We start from the raw sequence: 22,691 nt of genomic DNA, 5'->3' as shown, positions 1-22,691 counted from the left end.
TTTGCATCAGCCCTGTCAGGCTCACACTGTTTGCTTGGTATCTTGGTGCACAGGATATTTGGTGACAAATGGTTATGGCATTTTTCATCTAGGTGTTACGTCGTGACGGAGTCGTCTGCCTCACGGCTGCGTCCTCACGAGGAAGGAGAGGGGGTGAGAGCAGGGGGCAGAAGAGAAGGAGCTGGGATGCTTTTTTTCTTCTTTTTTTAAATCATTGTTTGTTTTTATTCTCTTGCACACACACCAAAAAAAAAAAAAAAATCTATTCCTAACCCCTCTCCCTTCCCCCTGCTGGAGCCAGTGTGGCCAGAAATATTCCCGTGGGCAAACAAGCAGAAAGCATCCTATTCCCACTGGAGCCAGCAGCAATCCGCTCAATATACAGGACCCGTATACAAATAGGGGCAACCTCTCTTTGTTCGGGGTCTGGCGCAGCAGAGCGAGGACCACTGTTCCCAGAGGCCTTCTCCTCCCTCCTAGCATCACTGCAACCTGGGCGAAGTTCCCCCCTACTTTTTGCCCTCTTATTTAGCCTGCTGGAGAGCCTGCCTTTAGATTTTTGGATGGTTGGTTGGTTTACTGCTGCAATGTATTTAAAAGATAGATGAAGCACATCCTCAGCATTACCAACTCAGGAATAAAATCCCCAGAGTTGGGGAATAAAAGGATCTCCATACCAATTTTGATTTGTCTTTCCCTTCCCCCCCCCCCCACCTTTCCCCAGTCACTCTTCATCTTGCTTTTCTAGCTGGATTTAGGAGAGCCATTTATTCCTAACCTGGACCAGGCAGAAGTTTTAACCTGCGTTTTGCAAGGTATTATGGTGGCAGTTTCTCATCTGGGGCTCCGGTTTCTGCGGCGCGTGATGAGCTTTACGCTTCCGCGGGTAAACACAGCAATAATAAAGCTCAGCGGTATTATGGAGTGCGTTTTTAGCCCCAGCACCCCCTCCATACATTAAGTAATTCATCCTTATTACCATTAGGAATTGAGATGCTATTTTATGATGGGGGAAGGGAGGGATGTGTGCAGAGCGCAGCTTATATTTTGCAGACATTTTTTGCTGTGCAAGTTGCTGATTGAGCCTGAGAAACCTCCAGGAGAAAGGTTTGAAGGAAGCTTTGGGGGGGGGGGGGGGGGACGGACCAGAAAGGTATTCTTAATATCATTTAAGCTTCTGCCTGCTACCATGCAGCTCTCGCTGCCTGCCTCGCCGCGCGGCATAGGATGCATTCGCCTTTGCATTAATAATAGTCCAATAAAACCAGACAATATTCTTGCTTAAACACATTGAGTTATGTAGCTCCTAATTCCTTGCACATCAGCAATGAGAGCAAGGCAGATATTCCGTCCTCGCCAAACCCACCCCTGTGATACAAATGCGAGCCGACATATGGTAAGAATTGCCTGCAGCCCTGCTGATTTACAGAACTGTTTTCACTCGCAGATAATTCATTAAAGATCATTTCTGTACTGTCTGCATATACATAAAAAATATTTACTTGTGTAAATATCAGGCATGAAGGTATTGCTGCTGGGTTGGGGCTTGGGTTTTTTTTTTTCCCCTTCTTTCCTTTAATTTTTTTTTCTTTCATTTCCTTTTCTTTTTGTTTCTTTATTTTCTTTTTACTTTTTTTCTTTCTTTTATTTTTATTTTCTTTCTTTTCTTCTCTTCTTTTTTCTCTTCTTTTTCTCTTCTTTTTATTTCTTGTCTTTTTTTTTTACTTTTTTCTTTTCTATTTCCTTTTTCTTTTTTCTGTTTCTTTTTTCTTTCCTTTTTTTGTTTCATTTATTTTTTCTTTTTTATTTTTCTTTTTTCCTTTTTATTTCTTTTTTCTTTTTCTTTCTTTTCTTTTTTCTTTTCTTTATTTCATTTTTCTGTTTCTTTTTCCTTTTCTTTTTTTCTTTTCTTTTTTTCTGTTGCTTTTTTCTTTTCTCTTTTTTTTCTGTTGCTTTTTTCTTTTCTCTTTTTTTTCTGTTGCTTTTTTCTTTTCTCTTTTTTTTCTGTTGCTTTTTTCTTTTCTCTTTTTTTTCTGTTGCTTTTTTCTTTTCTCTTTTTTTTCTGTTGCTTTTTTCTTTTCTCTTTTTTTTCTGTTGCTTTTTTTCTTTTCTCTTTTTTTTCTGTTGCTTTTTTTCTTTTCTCTTTTTTTTCTGTTGCTTTTTTTCTTTTCTCTTTTTTTTCTGTTGCTTTTTTTCTTTTCTCTTTTTTTTTCTGTTGCTTTTTTTCTTTTCTCTTTTTTTTTCTGCTGCTTTTTTTCTTTTCTCTTTTTTTTTCTGCTGCTTTTTTCTTTTCTCTTTTTTTTTCTGCTGCTTTTTTTCTTTTCTCTTTTTTTTTCTGCTGCTTTTTTTCTTTTCTCTTTTTTTTTCTGCTGCTTTTTTTCTTTTCTCTTTTTTTTCTGCTGCTTTTTTTCTTTTCTCTTTTTTTTTCTGCTGCTTTTTTTCTTTTCTCTTTTTTTTTCTGCTGCTTTTTTTCTTTTCTCTTTTTTTTTCTGCTGCTTTTTTTCTTTTCTCTTTTTTTTTTCTGCTGCTTTTTTTCTTTTCTCTTTTTTTTTTCTGCTGCTTTTTTTCTTTTCTCTTTTTTTTTTCTGCTGCTTTTTTTCTTTTCTCTTTTTTTTTTCTGCTGCTTTTTTTCTTTTCTCTTTTTTTTTTCTGCTGCTTTTTTTCTTTTCTCTTTTTTTTTCTGCTGCTTTTTTTCTTTTCTCTTTTTTTTTCTGCTGCTTTTTTTCTTTTCTCTTTTTTTTTCTCTGCTGCTTTTTTTCTTTTCTCTTTTTTTTCTCTGCTGCTTTTTTTCTTTTTTTTTTCTTCTCTCCATTTTACAGCAGCTGGGAAAGAAAACACAGGGAAGAAACACCACAAAGATATCTAGGGGAAGCAAAGGTATGTCTGGCATTCATCCTGCAATGTAGGTCAGGACTAGGGGCTGCCTGGGACAGCTTTTAAATCCGTTACCTGAACCATCTGCTCTTCCATGCCAGTTGAATCTGCGTATGGGAAACGCGCACTAGGCAGGCGTTTATATTGTGGCATACAGCACAAGAGGGACTAAGAAAGTGCTTTTACCTGATTCAGGGCTCTCACGCTGACCTATAGAACAATAGGAGCCAAGAGAATGTATAGACGGGGAGATGGCACCGTGCGGGATTTCAAGGCCGTTACTGCTGTAAAGCAGAGCAGCTTGGAAAATAAACAGCAAATTCCAGCAAGGTGAGGCAAGTTTGGGGGTTTAATCTCAAGATACTCATAAAATGATGGAGGGGCAAAATGTGACAGGGACAAATGATATGGTACAGCAGGGTTTTAGGCCCCCAAAACACAAACAGCCCAGGTATAGCTGAGACAAATGTCGAAATTTCACTGCTCCTCCTGTATTTTGTTCTCTGAAGCATATGGTACATTACTCTTCTCCAGAATATATGTGACTCAAAATGCTTAACAAGGCTCCAGCCCAGCATGGCAGCTTCCTTTTTTTTTGTCCCTGTACCGCTTACTCTAACAAAATTTGCTTCAGTATGATGCTTTATTTTAAACCTTCCACTTGAAGGCCTTTAAAATGACTTCCCCCCCCCCCCCCAATGGAAATTCTGATAGAAATCAGAGTAGAAGAGATGTGGTCTGGTTTGGGTTGGGTTTTTTTTTTCCCCTTTACAGGCAGTAGATTAAATAATATTAAAACCATGGAAGGGAACTAAGTCCTTTGCATAAGGGATCTAGTTCATCAGCTTCCATCCGCCACAAAACCCAGCAGCAAACAAAGCAATAATATTTGGGGACTTGGAGAGGGTGGCTCTGAGGGGAGGTGAGAGGATTAATGAAGATGAAATGAGTACTTGGGAAGGAGGGGGACTCGCCAGGCTCAAATCCCAGGCATTGAGGGGAGAAAGTTTGGGCCCATTTCCTATGGAAATAGGTGTGATGGCATAAATGCTGCGGAGCAGGAGCCTCTGCAAAGAGGGAAAATGTTCGTATTAAGCTGAACCTGCAAGGGAGGGTAAAATAAACTCTCGATTTGCTATCAGTTCACATCAAGAAAGCTTCTCCTGCTCTATTTATACGCTGTATAAATCAGTCTCCAGACTGTTACCATAGATAACAGAGTTTTTCTTCTGCTGTTGTCTCTAACAGTTTCTCTTCCTCCCCACTATATTTTGTGCCATCCCTACCTATCTCCTCGGTGAGTAATTCGCCTGCTTTAAAGCAAATTACAACCTGGGTTTTACAGGCAGGGAGAGATTCTTCATCCTCCTTTTGCTGCACCAAGAAATCTTGCAGAAAGGGGAGCTATAGGTGACTGCATCTGATCCCAATACTATTTAACCTTCTTGCAGTCTCCAGGAATTAACTGTTTAGGAGGTGAGCAGCCGACGCAGGCATCCTACCAGAGTGACACGGCCTGGCTGGCGCACAGTGATGCTGATGCCTCCCACAGAAGCCATCCTTAATTCTCAGAACAGAGAGACATTGCCACGGGCTGGGAATTTTAACTGAGAGAAATAACTAAATGAATGTGGCAGGGCCTTAATTCAGGGACCAGTGGATGCAAAGTTTCCCCTCCTAGGGATGGTGAGTTAATGGGATTTGTTACTCCTGGCTAGGGTGCAAGGGGGGTTAATCCCTTCCTTCGTGTATATCCCCATTAAGCTGGTTTAGGTCATGTTTAGAGTTAAAGTTTTTCAGTACAGACTCTGTCCATCTCTGCAGTGCTGGGCATGGGGCTAAACCCAGCCAGGTGCTGCCAGCTCTAGCCCCGCGATTGTCACCCCCTTGCACCTCCCACCACCCAGAAACTCAGGTGAGCCCCAGACAAAGCAAAAGGAGGTTTAGCTTTCATTAAAGTGGTGAGAAAGCTCATAAAGGCTTTTGGAAAGCCATCATCACTCCGGGAAAGCTCCCACCGAGGCCCAGAGCCTATTGTTTGTTGCAATGTGATTTATCGTGGAATGGGTAAGGTGGAAAAGGGACCTTTTCCCCTTTGATTAGGTGCTCAGCACCTGCCCAGTGGGATCTATTCCCCTGAAGTCACCCCTGCTGTTGGCTCCCCATATCATTAAGCTGAACATGAGGCTGTACCTTTGAGGTTATTTCCTTAAGCCCATCATCTTTTAGGAGCCATCCATCCTGCAAAGCGTTAAATAACCTCACCTGACCTCCTCCAGCAAGGCAAAGCTCTGCATCCTTAGTTAGGGGCATAGATCACCTCTACCGTTTTTCCTCTGGCACTGGAGGTGGAGCAGAGAAGTGAAATGTCATGGGGGGGTTTGGGAGGGGAAATAAAATAAATAAAAAAAGAAAACCAAAACAGGCAAAGTCTAAATCCACCCAAATTTGCCTCGAAACCATTTTCCCATCCCATCCTGGCCGAGCGCATACGCAGGCGATCCCGAGCGGGGCGTGCGGGAGGGCCGGACACATATGCCGCGCCATATGGAGCGGCGCGATGCTGGTCAATCGGATCTTTAGGAGTTTTAGCATTTAATTTCTTAATGTGCTAACAGAGCAGAGGGAGGGAATGGATCACCCGTTAAGTCCAAGGATTTATGCTTGTAAGGGAGCGTAATGTGTTTTCGAGCAGCCTGGAGTGGGCTTTAAATACCCTTGGTAACCGGGATGGGGAGCGGGCAAGAGCGTGAGCTAGAAAAGACCCTGAGGCATCCCTTTGAGTGTTAACCCAGTGCAGGTTTATGATGCAGCACTCAGCCCCAGCATGAGTGGCCTCAGATTCAGGCTGAAAATCCCCATATCCGTTTTGCAGATATGTTTTGCCCAGGACCGAGGGCTGTGAGTGATGCAAGCCCTGGTCTGGGTTTGTATCTCCAGCCACTCCCACAGTTTTCAGCGGCTCCATGTCCTCTGTAGACATCTCTCTTCCATTTGAAGCTGCTAGGGATGGGTGACTAAATGTCTCTGGGATCCCAGATCCCCAGTTTCCCTACTTGTGTAAGGGGGAATTGAACTAGGATGATCTTAAAGGCTTTGTGCAACCAAAACGATTCTGTGGTTTACTACCTTACGATTGGCATCAGTGCTCGTGCAGATTCCCATAGCGCTGTGGGATGCTCCAAAGGAAGATGTTAGAGACAGATAAACCACTGTTATGTGTGCAATCATATACAACCTTCATTTTGGAGAGATACTGAAATTCCCACTTTCTACCTCCAACCAAATTACCTCCCATGAAACGCACATCTATTCATTTCTAAGTCAAACAGCTCAGCTCTCTATCAATCTCTGAGGCACCAAACCAAGGAGGAGATAAATAACGTGACGCCGTGACCCCAGCCGCCAGCACAGTCCCCACCGGGCAGCTGCCGAGGCTGATGCTCATGTGGCTCGTGGCTCCAGCTGCGGTTTGAAGCGCGGTGGTCTCAGAGGGATGCTCTGGCTGTTGGCTTCTGTCAGCGAGACCTTTAAAATCTGTGCTATATGGCTGCTTATTTGAATTGCAAACAGTTTAAGGGAGGTATATGAGAAGTTGCTTGTTCAGAGTAAATAGGGTTGGGGGTTGCTTTTTGTTTTTAAGCAAGTCCTTTCTCGTCAGGGTTTCTTTTTTGGGGGGGGAACTGGCATTATGAAAGGCTGGTAAGGAGAATTTTGTGCTTGGGCTGGTGACCCTCCCAAAGCCATCAAATTTCCAGTATCTCCTTGAAAACTCCTCTGGTTTGGTGCATCCAATGATATGTCATTAACGTAATGGAAACAAAATGGTCCTGGTGTTAAACAGCACTAAGAAGAAAGGGCCACATCTCTCAGCCCACTCAGCACGGAGGTTCTGAGCACACCGAGGGGAGGGCTCCCAATGCTCACAGGGCTCTTGCACTTATTCAGAGATGGATGCTTCTGCCTGTCTCTGAACACACAAGATCAGCACTTGGGGTATGAACCATGGGCTTCTGCTTCCACAAGGATTTTTCTCAGCCACTTCTAGGCCTCGACTCAGGGTGGGGAGGGGGGGGGGGGGGGCGGGGGTGTGTGTGTGTGTGTGTGGAAAGAGCAGCATGGATTAGCCCTCATGCGATGGGAAGGAATATACGTGCTCTGCGGCACGATACGTAGCTGAAATGATCTCAACAGCACGGTAGCTGCAGCCTATGCAGAGATCCCAGGAGCAGGCACATGCCCTTGATACGAAATCACCCAGCAAGTAATAAAGGATTTCCTGCCCTGGGAGTCTGCTTCAGCCACTAGTTTGGCCTGGGTTATGCTGCGCAGTGCCCCGACAAGGTGACAGGGTCTGACTGGCTGCTCAGGAAGATGCTGGGGATATGTTGACATCCCTGGGTGTAGACAGCCTCGGCATGCATTGCTCATGACCATCAGGAACTCAAAAATAAAACCTGCACTCTTCCCCTTGAAATTCACCTTGAATGCAGAGAGATGGGGTGGGGTTGCTTGGTTTAGGGGAATCTTTTCTATTATTATTATTATTCTTCACCCCCTGCCTTTTTCCCCGACAATTGTCAGCAAAGAGGCTGCAAAAAAAGCTGAGGAGCCACTGCAGCCTGAGCGCAGCCCTGGGAGCTGTCAGCTCCACGCCACTGCAGTGATGTCAGCCGCAAAACACAGCCACTTCCCCCCCAGCCCCTCGCACACACACACACAAGTCACAAGAAGAAGAATTCATAATTACAGTAGCGTAGCCATGAAGCCAGCAGCACGGGGGGGGGGGGGGGGGAGAGAGAAAGCAAAAGCAAAGCCTCATCCAAAACTGATTCTTTTTTTTTCCTTTCCCCTCTCTTGCAGCTCTGCAGCATCTTTTCTCCGCAGCAGGGCTGAGGAAGGGACCAGGGTAGGGGGTTTTCCCCCCACCCCCTCTTTCCCCATACTCAGTGGAGGGTGTGGGGGGAAGCTGGGCAGGGCTGAAGGTTCTCTCCCCGCGGGTCGCTCCTTGTTTTAAAAGGCAGCATTTCTGCGGACAACACCCGGAGCATCTCTGCGGGAGAGAGGGGCTGGGGGTGAAGGCTGCAGCCGCCTTGTTTTCCGCGCACGGAGTCAGCAGCTGTGATTTTTTTCCCTTTTTTTTTTTTTTTTTTTTTTTTTTTTTTTTTTTTTTTTGGCTGAATAATCCTTTACGGGGAGGGGGTGTGCGGGAAAAGAGAGGGGGTGGGGGGGGGGGGAGGAGGGAGGGAAAGTGGATCAACATCACCGAAGGAGGACAGCGAGCAAGATTAGGGCTGGCTAATGATAAATGAGAAGGCACCGCTGACAGCTCCTCTCTCCGCTCAGCGCCCGCTTCACGATGCGCGCTCCCTCTGCTTCCCTCCAGCCACCCGCTCCGCTCCCGGCTTCATCCCTTCCTTTCATTTTCTTTTTATAGATATATATATATATGGGTTTTAATATATATATATTATTTTCACTTCTTCTCCGCATAGCGCGGAGGGCTACATCCCCTCGCCTCCTGAGCAAATTCCGCGGGATTACGCTCCTGGCCGCGCTGCTGCACCGGCTGCAGGACCGAAGGACCACGGCGGGGCTGCCGCAGGGGGTATTTCCTTCGCTCCTCTTATCCGGGCAGGGCGGTTTGGGGTTCGGGTCGGGCCAGGAAGGGGGGCCAGACAAGACACCCTCCTCAGCACCCCCCAGGGGAGGGGAGGGGGGGAATGCTATGGGGGCTGCGCCCTTTCTTCCCACCTTGGAGAACTAGGGGGGGGGGGGGGGTGTTAGTGGGGGGGGTTGGGGGATGAAGCCAGAGCGGTTTATCCGTGGGCTCTACCCCCTCACCCCCCCCCCCCTCAACCATATCGTACCCGGCTGACCTTTCAAATCAAAGCCCGGCTTGTACCTACCAAGGTGCATTGGCCAGTAAGGGCTAAAGGGGGGTGCGGGGAAGGGGGGGTGATGCACCCGGGCTCTCCCCCTCCCTCTGCCTTTCCCCCTCCCTTCTCCCTCCCTCGCTGCTCCCTCCCTCTCTCCCTCTCTGCTGCATTTTGCATGAGCTATCTAGGTCATTAGCATTTTAGCGTATGCAAGACTTGACAAAGCTGATGAGAAGCCAGATGGGCCCCTCTCCTCTTTTTTTTGCACCACTTGGGATCTGAGCGAAAGGATTGACTGCAGCAGGCGAACGGGGGAAGGTTTATTGCGCTCTTCCAGACCCCCCCTCCCCATCCCCCCCCCTCCTCCTCCGTTTAGAGCAGCTCGGCGGGGCTCGGGGCAGGCGGCAGAGAGCGGGCAGCGGCGGGCAGAGACGGAGGGCAGGTAACGGGGCAGCGCCGGCCCTCCCCAGCACACCCCCACCCCCCAACCCGCCGCCCCGGCCCCTTCCCGGGACAGCACTCCGTAGCCTCTGCTTTATTTTATATCATAGATCCTTGGAGGATTTCATCCTTCACACACCCCCACCCACCACCTCCCAGCGGAGAAGGGCGCGTCGAGCTCTCCGCGGGGTGCGGAGAACAAAGGCTGGGTTCCGCGGGGGCGGTGGGCAGCGCGGCCCCTCTCCCACTTCCCTCCTTTCCCCCCCTCCTCCCCCTTTTCCCCCCTTTATTTCTAATATCTGGGGGCCCCGTGGCGCTCCGTTCCTGCCGCTCCCGAGCAAAGGCCCCTCTCTCCGTGTTCACAGCGGACCTTGATTTAAATGTCCATACAATTAAGGCACGCGGTGAATGCCAAGAACGAGGCTGACCAGCATCGAGGCCGAAGGCTGCTCCGCGGCTCTCTGCACCCGCGGATCCCTTCCCACCCCCTCCCCCCCCCCACCCCCAAAACATTCCTCCCCTCCCAAAAAAAGCACGGCCGCGGGGCACGCAGGCAGCGCTGCGCACCGGCGCAGGTAGTGTCCGCAGCGCTGGGTGGGGAGGAGAGGGATGGAGAGGATAAAGCATCTTTTTTAGGGAAGACTTGGGATAAAAGAGGCGGGGGAGGGTCCCTGCGCGCATAGGCACCCGGGGAAGGAAATGTGGAGCTGTCACTCGGGGGTGACCCGCGGGTGGGCCCGGGGGGAGGCCGTGGTTGCTGCCCTCGGGGCTGCTCCACCGCCGCCGCTGCTTTGTGCTTTGCCTTTTCTGTCGCCTTTTCTCGTTCTCATTTCCCCCCCCCCCCCCCCTCCGCTAAAAGCAAGGGCAGGTCTTAGGGTCACCAGGGCTCATGCTGCTCCTCTTACTCAGGCGGGGGGGAAGGGGGGGGAGAGTCAGGCTGAGCAAAGCTGCTTTATTCCTGAATTTTGTAAAGCATTATTATTATTATAGATATTTTTTTTCCCCGTGGCTGTTTGTGTGTCTTTCCTCTCCATCCTCACCCCCCCCCCCCCCCCCCCCCTCCAGTAATCCTTATAATTTAAATCAAAATTGCCGAAGAGAAGAGAAGGGGGGGGGGGGGGGGGGGGGGGGCTATGTCTGCAGGGCGAGGCCGGGCGTAAATCTCTTGCTGGGATAAACATGTCATTTGTTCCCTTTGTATGGTAATGCTGTCGTCCCCCCCAGCTGCCCCCACACCCCACCCCCCCTCACCCCCACCCCACCTCCCCCCCCCCCAGCAGCTGCCCCGGCCATACATCCTCCCTACAAAAGATCCCAATTACCCATCGGCTGCCTCATTATACCCCTAACACAGCCCCGGCGAGAGGCGTGTGTGTGTGCGAGCAGCCGAGAGGAGGGAGGGGGGAGAAAGCAGGAGGAGCTGGGGGGAGACTGAACCAGCACTTGAATTATTCTGAAAATAAAATAAAATTCGGGCAAGTGACAGCCCGAGGAGGAAGAGCCTCGGGAGGATGCTGTGAACCCGCGGCCTAATGCTGAGCAGGTGTCCCTGCACAGGGTACTGCTCCCCTCCCCCCCCCCCCCGTATTTTATCTTCCCTTCTGTTTTCGCACTTTTATTTTGATCTATTTTTTTCCCCTCCATCTTTTTTAGCCAGAAAGGTTCCTGTGATCCTGTCGCCAAGCCCCTAACCTTCTCCCACAGTCCTTCACCTGCCTGCCCTTCTCCCACCCCTTCCTTTCTCTTTGCAGCTAAAGGCCAACCTGCCCTCACATCACTCTGTCCCCATGGGCAGTCCAGTGACCATCCCAGTGCCCCCAGCAGGTGCCCTGCACTGGGCAAGGACAGGCCTTACTGGAGGGGATGGTCTCTCAACCCCGCGGGGTGGTGGCAGAGCTGCAGCCAAGCTGCGGTGCCCTTCCATGGTGGTGCTGGGGAGTCCATCTCTCTTTGCAGCCCTGCGAGCAGACCCTCACCTATGGGACAGTGCCCGCGGGAGCGTTGGCATCAGTTTGGGGTCTATAGGACGCCTCTTTGCACCCTGCTCTGGGGTGCTGCAGGTATTCTGGGACAGCCCTTTCTGGGCTTGCATCCTGCCCGATGCAGATGCCGCAAGGAGCCTGTCAGGTCATGCCGTGCCAATAAAGCTCTTTCGCAGCAGGCTCCCGCATCCTCTCCTTTGTTTGCAGAGGTTTCTCACACGTCTCTTTACAGTGGCAGAGGCAGGACCCCCCTCAAGGACCCACAGTCAGCACCAGGTGGGGGATAAATACTAAAATCCACCCCAAATCAAACCCTTAACCTTTCAGTTCGGCTGCCCACAGCTGCTTGCTCAACCCAGGGTGGCCGCCTCCACATCCTGGACCTCCAGAGGGGGTCTGAACTGCCAGAGAGCTCCTGTTCAGTGAATAAAAAGAAGGGAAAAGGAGATTTGGGGTCCCTTCTATTTGGGATTGCCTCCATCCCTGCAGCAGATCTCAGTCCTGCTGCACTATGCGCCAAGCATCCCTCTGCAGCACTGCTGGCCCCAGCAGAACCCGGCCCTCACCCGGAGAACAGCTTTTTCTTTAACGAGCTGCAGCACAAGAGAGGAAAAACAAGATCGCAGTAACCCCAAACAAATAAACAACCCATTTATTGCTTGTGAAACAGCTGGGATGAAGAGACGCCATCACCTCGCATCCAAAGGTGGGGAGGCCTTGTATCCCGCCAGGATCTGGCTGCATCCCTTGGGCTCAGCTCAGGGGACAGAGAGGAGGGGGCAGAAGGCTCTTATTAATATTAATCTCCAGAAATATTGTGATGCCCTGAATAAATCAAGCTGGGGGTTTCTCAAAGACCTTTGCCCCCTTGAGATGAGCTGCAGCATGGCCCCTCCTCTTCTGGGTGGACGCTTTGGGTATGGAAATGGTGCAGGGGGGTGGACAAATACGTGGTGGTTTGGTTTTTTTTTTTTTGCTGGGGGATGGAGGAGGAGGTAGCACAATTTTATTCCAAGCACGTCATCTCCCTCCACCCCATCCGCCTCATCCCCTCCTTCCTCCCTCCACCCGCAGTCCGATGTAAACATAACATCTAGAAACCTGCCAGGCTCCATCTCCAGTTGGATTATAGAGGGGGAATTAAGCAGCTTGTGTGAACATTTGATTAACACAGTGATGCCCCCAAATAACCTTCAGGAGTCTGGCCTCAAAGTCAAGCTATAGAAGGGGCCACCGGGGCCTGGAAGAGGGACCCTTGGGTACCCAGGATGTGGGGAGAAGAGAGGGATGGATGGAACTTCTCAGAGAAGCAGGACACATAGATCCTTCCATCTGCAATTTTATGCCATTTTTATTTCTCCCTGCCCACACCCACCTCCTGACCAATTCTCTCACAACTGCAGCGCTGGTTTGACTCAAGATGCTCTGGCTCTGGTAGGGAGGAAGAAAGCAAGATGTGGGAAACTCCTCTTTTTTTCCCCTCATTTCCCGTCTCTCCATTGAATCCCAGCCCTGTCCAGCTCTGCTGTTCAGAGAGCCCCGTGAAGGAAGATGGTCTCCATGCAGGAAGAGCCTTTCCCCTGCATCCCTGCAGCATCCAGCTCCTTTCTTTCAGTTCATTTTTATGCTCTGTGCCTCCTTGAACCGCAAACCAACATATCTCCTAGCAGCAGCAGCAGCCATAGCGGGCGTTTTATTGGGAAATCGAATCAGGATTCAAGGGGAAAATCCTTCCTTAATGTCTTGGCTAAGCAATGAGCTCAGTTAAATAGCCTAGGCTATAAAAAGGACTGAGAGACCTGTATTTTTTCCCCCCTCCACTCTTCCTGGACAGCACCGTCATCCTCACGCACCTCTCCTCTGTCTTCAAAGCTCAAACAAACCTCAATGGCACAGGACTCGTATGCCATTCCCCAACTGACTCCTGCCATTACCCAACTGACCCCCGCCTTCCCCACCTGTGCCCAGCAACAGAGTCACAAATCCTCTCCAATAGTCTAAATTTAGACCATTAGTGAGACCACAAACAGGGATTTTGGGGATGTCACTGCTGGAAATTAAGGGGTCAAATAGGGGAGCTGAATGCAACACCCTGAAGAACAGGGATGGTGCTTCAGTGATGATCCCACACATAGAATCATAGAATCAACCAGGTTGGAAGAGACCTCCAAGCTCATCCAGTCCAACCTAGCACCCAGCCCTAGCCAGTCAACCAGACCATGGCACTAAGTGCCTCATCCAGGCTTGGCTTCAACACCTCCAGGGACAGTGAATCCACCACCTCCCTGGGCAGCCCATTCCACATCAAGGCCATTCCATTTTTCTCCTATTAAGACATCCCAAAGTAGCCCCTCAAAATATATTTTCCCCATTACCCAAAATGCCCAGAATCAGATCAATAATTAGATTAACTCAAATCAAGAGCTGAGCTTAAAGACCATGGGCACCCAATGGATCAGCACTGCCAGGATGCTAGGTGTGACTGGGTGTGCTCCAGGCCTGTGGGTGGTATGCAGCCAAATAAGTGAAGCTGATGAGCTTTGCAGAGAAGAGGCAGGTGTTCAAGAAGAGACTGGATGGTGCACTTAGTGCCATGGTCTGGTTGACTGGATAGGGCTGGGTGCTAGGTTGGACTGTATGAGCTTGGAGCTCTCTTCCAACCTGGTTGATTCTGCGATTCTATGATCTTCTGCTGCCCTGGAGCTGGAAAACAGATACATCATTTGCTATGTTGATGGTGAGGATGGAGAATATACCACCTCAGAACCACAGAATCCCAGCATGGCAGGGTTTGAAAGGACCTTTGTAGATCAACTGGTTCAATCTTCCTGTTAAAGCATTGTCACCTAGAGCAGAGTGCTAGGATTGCATCCAAGATGGTTCCAAAAGTCTCCAGAGAAGAAAACTCCACAGCCTGGGCAGCCTGAGCAGCCTGAGCCAGTGATCCATTACTCTTACAGTAAAGATTTTTTTTCCTCATGTTCAGATGGACATTTCTGTGCCCATTGGCCCTTGTCTCATCACTGATCACCACTGGAAGGAGTGCAGCTCCATCCTCTTGACACTTGCCCTTTAGATACTGATCAGCACTGATAAGATTTCCCCCTTCAGCCTTCTCCAGGCTAGACAGCCCTGGGGCTTTCCACATCAGAGTGATGCTCCAGTCCCCTCAGCATCTTCATAGCCCCTGCTGGACTCTCTCCAGTACTTCCTTACCATGGCACTTGTACACTTGTCCATGCATATGGTCCCAAGTCATGCTGTGATCACAGCATGATAATGCTGCTATGGTATCCTGGTATCTATAGAGCTTTTGTCAATGCTTTGCTCTGAAGCCAAGGCTCAGAGCCAAAAAGCACCACACAGAGGGGCAAGGGAGCCAAGGCTGAGTGCCAAGGTGGGAATGGAGCTGCTCTGAAGTGAGAGGTCCTGAATGCCAGGGGATGAGTAACAAATTATATAATTATTTTATTGGAACTGACCTTTAAGCTCAAGTCTAAACACTAAGCAATCACTGCCTTGTCATCACTAAACCATGCCCCTCAGCACCACAGCTACATGGCTTTAAAATCTCTCCAGGGATGGTGACTCTACTACCTCTTTAGGCAGACTGTTCCAGGGCTTGACAACCCTTTGGGGAAATACATTTTCCCTGATACCCAACCTAAAGTTCCCCTGGTGCAGCTCGAGGCCATTTTTTCTTGCTGTATCACAAGAAGAGGGATTCCCATAGCTGCATTTGGAGGAGAACATCCTGACTTTCTCCACAGTAGCAGCTGTGTTAAAAGCCAAGAGCTTGGCAAGTGGAGCTCAAGAGATACAGAGCATTCAGCAACTATCTGAACCCTCATCCAAAGGCTTAGTGGAGACATGATGCTTGGTGAAATCACAGCTCTTACACCACTATAAATGCTAGGAGAGATTTGAATGGTCCCACTCACATGAATGTATGCATCATGATACCTAAAGACACCTATACTGGGCTCAGAAACCCTGTGCTCTACAATGTCCATCACATTGCTCAGTGCAAATACCCCAGCTTTAGGACATGAGCTCATCCTAGCCCTGAAAATCATATAACCAGGAGGCTGAACCCTTCCTGGGTCATCATCAAGGGCACTGTTTTCATGTGAATTGAGTCTCTCTTGAGGTATTTTGGGACCATTTCAGCCAGAGTGTAGGACAGTGAGAGGATAAAATGCCTCAGTGGTTGATCATTGGAGGTGTCCAGCAGCACAAGCTCTCCCCATAGGGAAGGCAAGCTCTGAGCAGCCTGGTAGATGATTTATCCCTCTCTCCCTGTTTTTCTACCAATGGTACTTAAGGAGCTGGGGACAGACTGGAGGCTCAGTGGAGGACACTCCTCCTACCCCTTGTGGTACTTTAAGCAGGTTCTGTCCTAAGCAAACGTTTTCCAAGTGTCCCACCCTCTCTTCAGCAGCCTTTACAGCAGGGTGATGGAGGAGTTGCAGAGGTGAGATTCAACCCACCAAATCTCAGCTACCCAAATGTCCTCTGATGCCTGTGAATCACATTGGGTGAATGTCCTTTGCAAATGGACAACCTTCCCTTGCCTCTGAGACAAACCACCCTTTGGAGATGCTAATCTATGCCCACTCAGGAAGCAGTCCAGCAAGCCAGTGGATACTGTCTACATACCTTTCATATAGATGAAATTAAGGGAGGTGTTCCCCAGATCCAGTCCACAAATACGAAGAAAATCTGAGCAAGTGATAGAGGCCAACAGGCCTGACTTTGTCAAGAGCATAGAACTACAGAGCCATGGAATAACCTGCCTTCATAGCAGCCTTTTGACCAATTCTGTGTCCTTTGATCAATTCTGTGTCCTTTTATTCAATTTTGGACCCACTCCAACAGGTACAAGTCTCTCCTTTGCTGAGGACCCCAAAGCTGGACACAGCATTGCAGCTGGGGGTCTTGCCAGAGCAGAGCAGAGCAGAGCAGAAGGGCAGAATCCCTCCCTTGAGGTGCTGACCATGCTGCTTTGGATGCAGCCCAGGACACAATTTGCCTGTTGGGCTGTGAGTTCACATAGCTGGTTTACATCCAGCTTTTCACTCACCAGTATCCTTGAGCCCTTCTCTACAGGGCTGCTCTCAGTCCCCCTATTCTCCAGCCTATATGGATACTGGAGGCTGCCCTGACTCAGATGCAGGATCCTGTACTTGGCCTTGTTAATCCTTATGAGATTAACATGGGCCCACTTGTCCAACTTGTCTGGGTCCCTCTGGATTCATCCCAGCACTCAACAGCACCACTCAGCCCATTGTTGCCTGCAAGCTTGCTGAGGGTATAGATGAGATCCTTCAGGCACAAATTACTTCTAAGGGTTGCATGACCTCCTGTAAAGCCTGGTGACATCCAAGAGAGGCTGAGGTGATGCCTTTTGAGACCTGCTGTTCACAACACCTACATCCTTTGGTGGCTGGCAACCCTTCACTGCCCTCCCACTCATGCTGTGCATTTCACCAGCACAAAAAGACCAGAAAGCACTGCCTTTGCCCTTTGTGTTTCATGTTCATATTGCCCTAGTGGTGACAAAACCGAAACCAACAAGCTAATCCCCCTTCAGCATCAGTTCCTGCTGCAGGCACGAAATAGGACATGGTGAGAGGGAGGAGGTTGGGGATGGAGACGCAGCAACCATCAGTGCCTGGATCTGATACCGATCGCTTCGGCCACGGCAGCGTGTGAGGGTTTCTCCACTGCCAATGCAGCATGGAGACTATTTTTCCCTACACCAAGATGGGCTGAAGCATTTCCATGCAGCACCAGCTGCAGAGATGAGCTAATGCAAAGCTCAGCCATTCCTCTGCTGCCACAGGTCTTCCTCCACAGCCATCGCTGCACCGGTAATACCACGTAGAGGGACGAAGGTAACACCCATGCACGTGTAACATTCAGTGCCAAAGTGTTCAGCTGTGAGCTGGAATCAGGAAAGTTATTTCACTTATCACAATTGTACATAAAGCCTCTTTGAGTCGCAGAGTTGGAGGGAAAGGCAATTATGCCCATGGGTTAATAACACGCAGCGATTTGACTGACACCTGGAATTAGATCTAAACGTGGCAGAGTGGCATGCTAAAGGCACTGTATTAAAACTGTGGCTGGGGATTTGTTCAAAATACCAGTTGCATACCTTTGCTGGTAAAATATTTATGGATAGCACTACACTGTGGCCTACTAGATTGCCTTTTCTTCTCCTTTCCCCTGCTGCTTTGAGTCCTGCTATGTAGTGAGGAATTTAGCTGGTCAGATTTCCCTAGAGAGAAGGCAAATGCCCCTGGGTTGCTTAATATGGGGTGATGGGATGGGATGTGATACATGCTGGGAAGGCACTATACAGCAGTGATTATACCTGTGAGGAGGGGGGGGTTGTTCAGCCTGGAGGAGACTTAGAGGGGACCTTATCACTCTACAACTACCTAAAAGTAAGTTGTAGTCAGGTGGGGGTCAGGCTCTTCTCCCAAGCAACTACTGACAGGACAAGAGGGCATGATCTGAAGCTGTGCCAGGTGAGGTTTAGGTAGGATGTCAGGAAGCACTTTCTCACAGAAAGGGTGATTAGGCACTGGAATGGACTGCCCAGGGAGGTAGTGGAGTCACCATCCCTGGAGGTCTTTAAGAGAAGATTGGATGTGGCACTTGGTGGCATGGTTTAACTGAAGTCATGATGTTAGATTATAGGCTGGACTTGATGATTTCAGAGCCTCAGTGATTCTGTGACACCTATGAGGGAACCTTCTTTACCTTCTTTTCACATACTCTCCCCAGCACAGCATCCTCTTAATGCTGTCCCCACCTCAGTAGCCCAGACAAAACCAGGATTCAGTTACTGATACAGTCAGCAAAATAAACGTTTGATTCAGTTGATGCTGTGAGTTTTTCTTATCCTGCTCCCAGGAAAGCTCTCTCTTGTGAGGTCAGCTTAGCATGGGGATGCATTGGCTGCAGCTGGGGTGAATGCTCTTTTCTTAGGAGGTTTTAATACCAGGTTTAGAAAATGGGTCTGAGAAATGAGAGAAGGAAATACTTGTTCCTGCCTTGGGACAAGAGGGTGGGTTATTTCCCATTAGTCTTGGGGAAAACAAACATTAAGTTACTTTAAAACATAGCTAAGAACCAGAAAATCTTCTGAGGCTGGACCAAATGACAGCCAATGGTCTCGTTTCTACCTACTCTGATGCCTGAGTTTAGCTAACTTGTAAATCAGCATTCAAATCCCAAAGGCTTTTTGTGTGCTGTTGGAGCCAGCAGAAAAGACAGGTTACAAAAGAAGGACACATGAAATTAACTCTGAATTTCCTCCTCTTGCTTTTTGTGTGCCATTGGAGCCAGCAGAAAAAACAGGTTACAGCAGAAATGCACATGAAATTAACTCCAAATTTCCTTCTTTTGCTTTCTTGCTTGATTTCTATTGTGTTAAAAGTACCTGTATAAGAAGAGCTGGCTTGCAGCATAGCCCAAACCAGTAGCCATCCAAGGCCCAGGGGTTAAAAATCACTGACCCAGGTGTGCTTCATTTGAGTTAAGGATTTGTCTTTAAAGTTGGCAAGACAGAATTCAGTAGAGAAGAACATAAAAGTCTCTGCTTTTAATCTACTGAAGTCAGGTAGAATCATAGGATCATAGAATCATAGAATCAACCAGGTTGGAAGAGACCTCCAAGATCATCCAGTCCAACCTAGCACCCTGCCCTAACCAACCAACCAGACCATGGCACTAAGTGCCTCAGCCAGGCTTTGCTTGAAGACCCCCAGGGACGGTGCCTCCACCACCTCCCTGGGCAGCCCATTCCAATGCCAATCACTCTCTCTGTGAAGAACTTCTTCCTAACATCCAGCCTAGACCTACCCTGGCACAACTTGACACTGTGTCCCCTTGTTCTATTGCTGGTTGCCTGGGAGAAGAGGCCACCCCCCACCTGGCTACAATGTCCCTTCAGGTAGTTGTAGACAGTAATAAGATCAGCCCTGAGCCTCCTCTTCTCCAGGCTAAACAGGCCCAGCTCCCTCAACCTCTCCTCATAGGATTTGTGCTCCAGGCCCCTCACCAGCTTTGTTGCCCTTCTGGGGCCAAATCCAGCAAAATACTTGAGGGATTACAAATGTGTCTAACAGAGGAAAAGGTTTTCATCCACCACACCACTGGCAAAGCAGAGGATATAGTTCAGAACTCTGACTCCCATTCTACTAGAACATAATCTAATGCTGTAAAGCTGGAGTTTAAGCAAAAGTAGTTTCCTCGGTTTCAAGGCAGGGGAAGCTGGATGTGCACTCTGCTAGAAAAGGACCTTGAATCCACCCCTTCATCATCACTGCCTGCCTGCCTGCTGAGCAACTGAGTCCACACCAGCAGCCATGCATGGGATCTTCAGGGGTGCCTGGTCCCCAGGGTGAAGAATAGGCTCCAGCAAATTTCTGACTCCAGATGTTTACCCTACAGACCTCTGCTACCAACCCTGGGAACTCAGATCCTAATTTCAAAGTCCTTCTTACCCAACAGTTAATATTACATGGAGCCTGAGAGTATCACCTATGAAAAGATCATCCCAGTTCTCCTTATGCATTACATATGAAGGCTCAGAGCCTTCCTGTGATGCCCAGCAGGCAGGAGTGTAGGTCTCTGGCCTGGGATTACTCAGCAGTGGTCCTGATTCTGCAACCTTTCCCCAGAGATCAGCTGCTTTGGCAGTTCCCCACAGGAGCAGCAATGCCCGTGGCAGAGGTAGCAGTGTCCCTGCACACACCAATACCCAGATGCAGCTTTTGCCATCAGATTTACCAAGTGATCACAGAACCACAGAATGAACCAGGATGGGAAAGACCTTTGAGATCACCAAGTCCAACCTAATGGACTTGGAGGGAGGGGCAACAAGAGATGAATTAACCACAAGTGTGGGAGTGGTACACGGTAGGCAACTTGCTTATTAAAATGTCCCTGGAGAAAAGACCTCCTGTTTGGGTTTGTTTGGGTTTTGAGGGTTCTTTGAAATGCTCTGAAAGATTTGTAGCATTTTGTTATCAGATTCTGCTTTCTATCACTGATAAAACTCATCCTGGCATGACTTCAGCCCAGGATCTGCTTTTAAAGCGTGGCAGGGAAGACCTCTGTGATTTAAAGCAAATATCCAGTTCTTGGCCATAGTCCAGTCTGAACTGGGGGGAGATATCTAAAGGTCTTAAGGCAAAAGAAGGGAGTGCACATGTGAAAGCCAAAGGCCAGTGAGATGAAGGATCAGGGCTGACAGGGCTCGATTTAGCCGAGCCAACGTTTGCCCTCTGCTATCGGTCCCAGGCAGACAAAGCACAGTGCATTGGGCACAGGTCCTTTGTCACCCTGTCAAAGAGATTCTTGTGACAGGGTGCTTGTTTTTCCAGCTCCTGTAATTTTACCATGGAGCTCATTTTGTGCAGGGGTAAATATACATAGGAATACACACACATACACATGTGTTGTTTCTCTTCAAGCCACAAGCCCCAGAGGCAGCTCATTTTCTAAGAACCTCGCTTTTCAAAGGGTTTGAGGCATGAGCTGAGCTCACTCTGGGAGAAATAAAACCAGGAGGCAAATTCAAAGCCCATCAGAAAGAATGCTAAAAATAGGACTGAAAACTTTGACCCAGTTTTGTGGTCTGGGGGTTTCTGGCTGTGATTTCTGGACATTTGGGGTTGGAGATAATGGAACCAGGAGTGAAGGGTGGCATGGGTTTTTTTTCAGGATCAATATCAGGGTGCAGCAAATGGTGTGTTTATCTGCTAGCACACACAAGCCTTAAAAGGTCTAATTATGCCCTGCTTTACACTAATGTAGCTCTGTGGTACTGCCAGTGAGTACCAGGGTGCCCAAAATGTGCTCATTTTCCAGTCCCCCCCCGATTTTTGTGGTGCATTGTGTACAGCCCAGTCTCACCCCATCACACACAGTGCAAGGATGCCTGAACCTGCACTTCAGCCTTCACTCATGCCTCAGGGTAAAAAAGCAACCAGCATCACCTTGCAGCAGTTCTGGCTAGGAAATAAGCTCCCTTCAGATGATCTTAACTGGAAGGAGAGTTCTAGGACACAGAGTCACAAAGCTACAGAAATGAAAGGGATGGAAGGGACCTCTGGGGATCATCTACTCCAATCCCCCTGTTAAAGCAAAGTCACCTACTGCACAGGATCACATCCAGAAGGATTTGGAATCTCTCCAGAGGAGAATCTGCAGCCTCTCTGAGCAGCCTGTTCCAGTGCTCCTCCACCCTCACAGGAAAGGATTTTCCTTCATGTTCAGGTGGAACCTCCTGGGTTCCAGTTTGTGCCCTCTGCCCCTTGTTTTGTCACCAGGCACCAGTGAAAACAATCTGGCCCCATCTGTTTGATCCCTGCCTGTTAGATATTGACAGGAATTGATAAGATCCTGTCCTAGTCTTCTCCAGGCTAAACCAGCCCCAGTTCTCTCAGCCTTTCCTCGTGAGAGAGGTATCACAGTATTATCAGGGTTGGAAGGGACCTCACAGATCATCAAGTCCAACCCTCTACCACAGAGCTCAAGGCCAGACCATGGCACCAAGTGCCACATCCAATCCTGCCTTGAACTGCCCCAGGGACGGCGACTCCACCACCTCCCTGGGCAGCCCATTCCAGTGTCCAATGACTCTCTCAGTGAAGAACTTTCTCCTCACCTCCAGCCTAAATCTCCCCTGGTGCAGCCTGAGGCTGTGTCCTCTTGTTCTGGCGCTGGCCACCTGAGAGAAGAGAGCAACCTCCTCCTGGCCACAACCACCCCTCAGGTAGTTGCAGACAGCAATAAGGTCTCCCCTGAGCCTCCTCTTCTCCAGGCTAACCAATCCCAGCTCCCTCAGCCTCTCCTCGTAGGGCTGTGCTCAAGGCCTCTCCCCAGCCTCGTTGCCCTTCTCTGGACACGCTCAAGCATCTCAATGTCCCTCCTAAACTGGGGGGCCCAGAACTGAACACAGCACTCAAGGTGTGGTCTAACCAGTGCAGAGTACAGGGGCAGAATGACCTCCCTGCTCCTGCTGACCACACCATTCCTGATGCAGGCCAGGATGCCACTGGCTCTCTTGGCCACCTGGGCACACTGCTGGCTCATGTTCAGGCAGGTATCAATCAGCACCCCCAGATCCCTCTCTGTCTGGCTGCTCTCAGCCACTCTGACCCCAGCCTGTATCTCTGCATGGGGTTGTTGTGGCCAAAGTGCAGCACCCTGCACTTGGAGCTATTGAACCCCATCCCTTCAGCATCTTTGTAGCCTTCACTGGACTCTCCAGAATTTCCTCCTCCCTCTTCAACTGGAGAGCCCAGTGCTCCAGACAACACACCAGCCTGCTGGCCCTGATCTTTTCAACACATCCAAATCTCCAGGCAGGCAGAGATATTCAGAAGCAGTAATTGCAGGAGGAGATGATATTTCCAGGGATACCCCTCCCAGTACCATGGACAAGAAACCACAGTTGTCATCTGTGACGAACAACAGAGAGGGGAACATACAG

At 49.1% G+C, this 22,691-nt stretch overlaps 1 long non-coding RNA gene across 3 annotated transcripts; it reads left to right on the top strand.

Annotated features, from left to right (window-relative positions):
* The first annotated feature begins 90 nt into the window (after nt 1-90).
* LOC135177034 (uncharacterized) lies at nt 91-6,820 on the top strand. 3 transcript variants are annotated; one of them, XR_010302887.1, is made up of 6 exons: nt 91-153; nt 749-815; nt 2,820-2,877; nt 3,070-3,204; nt 4,123-4,171; nt 4,326-6,820. It is a non-coding gene; the product is annotated as an uncharacterized LOC135177034 (long non-coding RNA). The 3 variants fall into 3 exon arrangements; XR_010302885.1 differs by lacking the exon at nt 4,123-4,171; XR_010302886.1 differs by lacking the exons at nt 2,820-2,877; nt 4,123-4,171.
* Nucleotides 6,821-22,691: the final 15,871 nt, after the last annotated feature.

The sequence above is a fragment of the Pogoniulus pusillus genome, chromosome 7 (genome assembly GCF_015220805.1).
Source record: "Pogoniulus pusillus isolate bPogPus1 chromosome 7, bPogPus1.pri, whole genome shotgun sequence".
In the NCBI taxonomy this organism is placed as follows: Eukaryota; Metazoa; Chordata; class Aves; order Piciformes; family Lybiidae; genus Pogoniulus; species Pogoniulus pusillus.
Note: the sequence above shows the minus strand (reverse complement) of the source record. Positions and strands in the feature narration are given on the sequence as shown.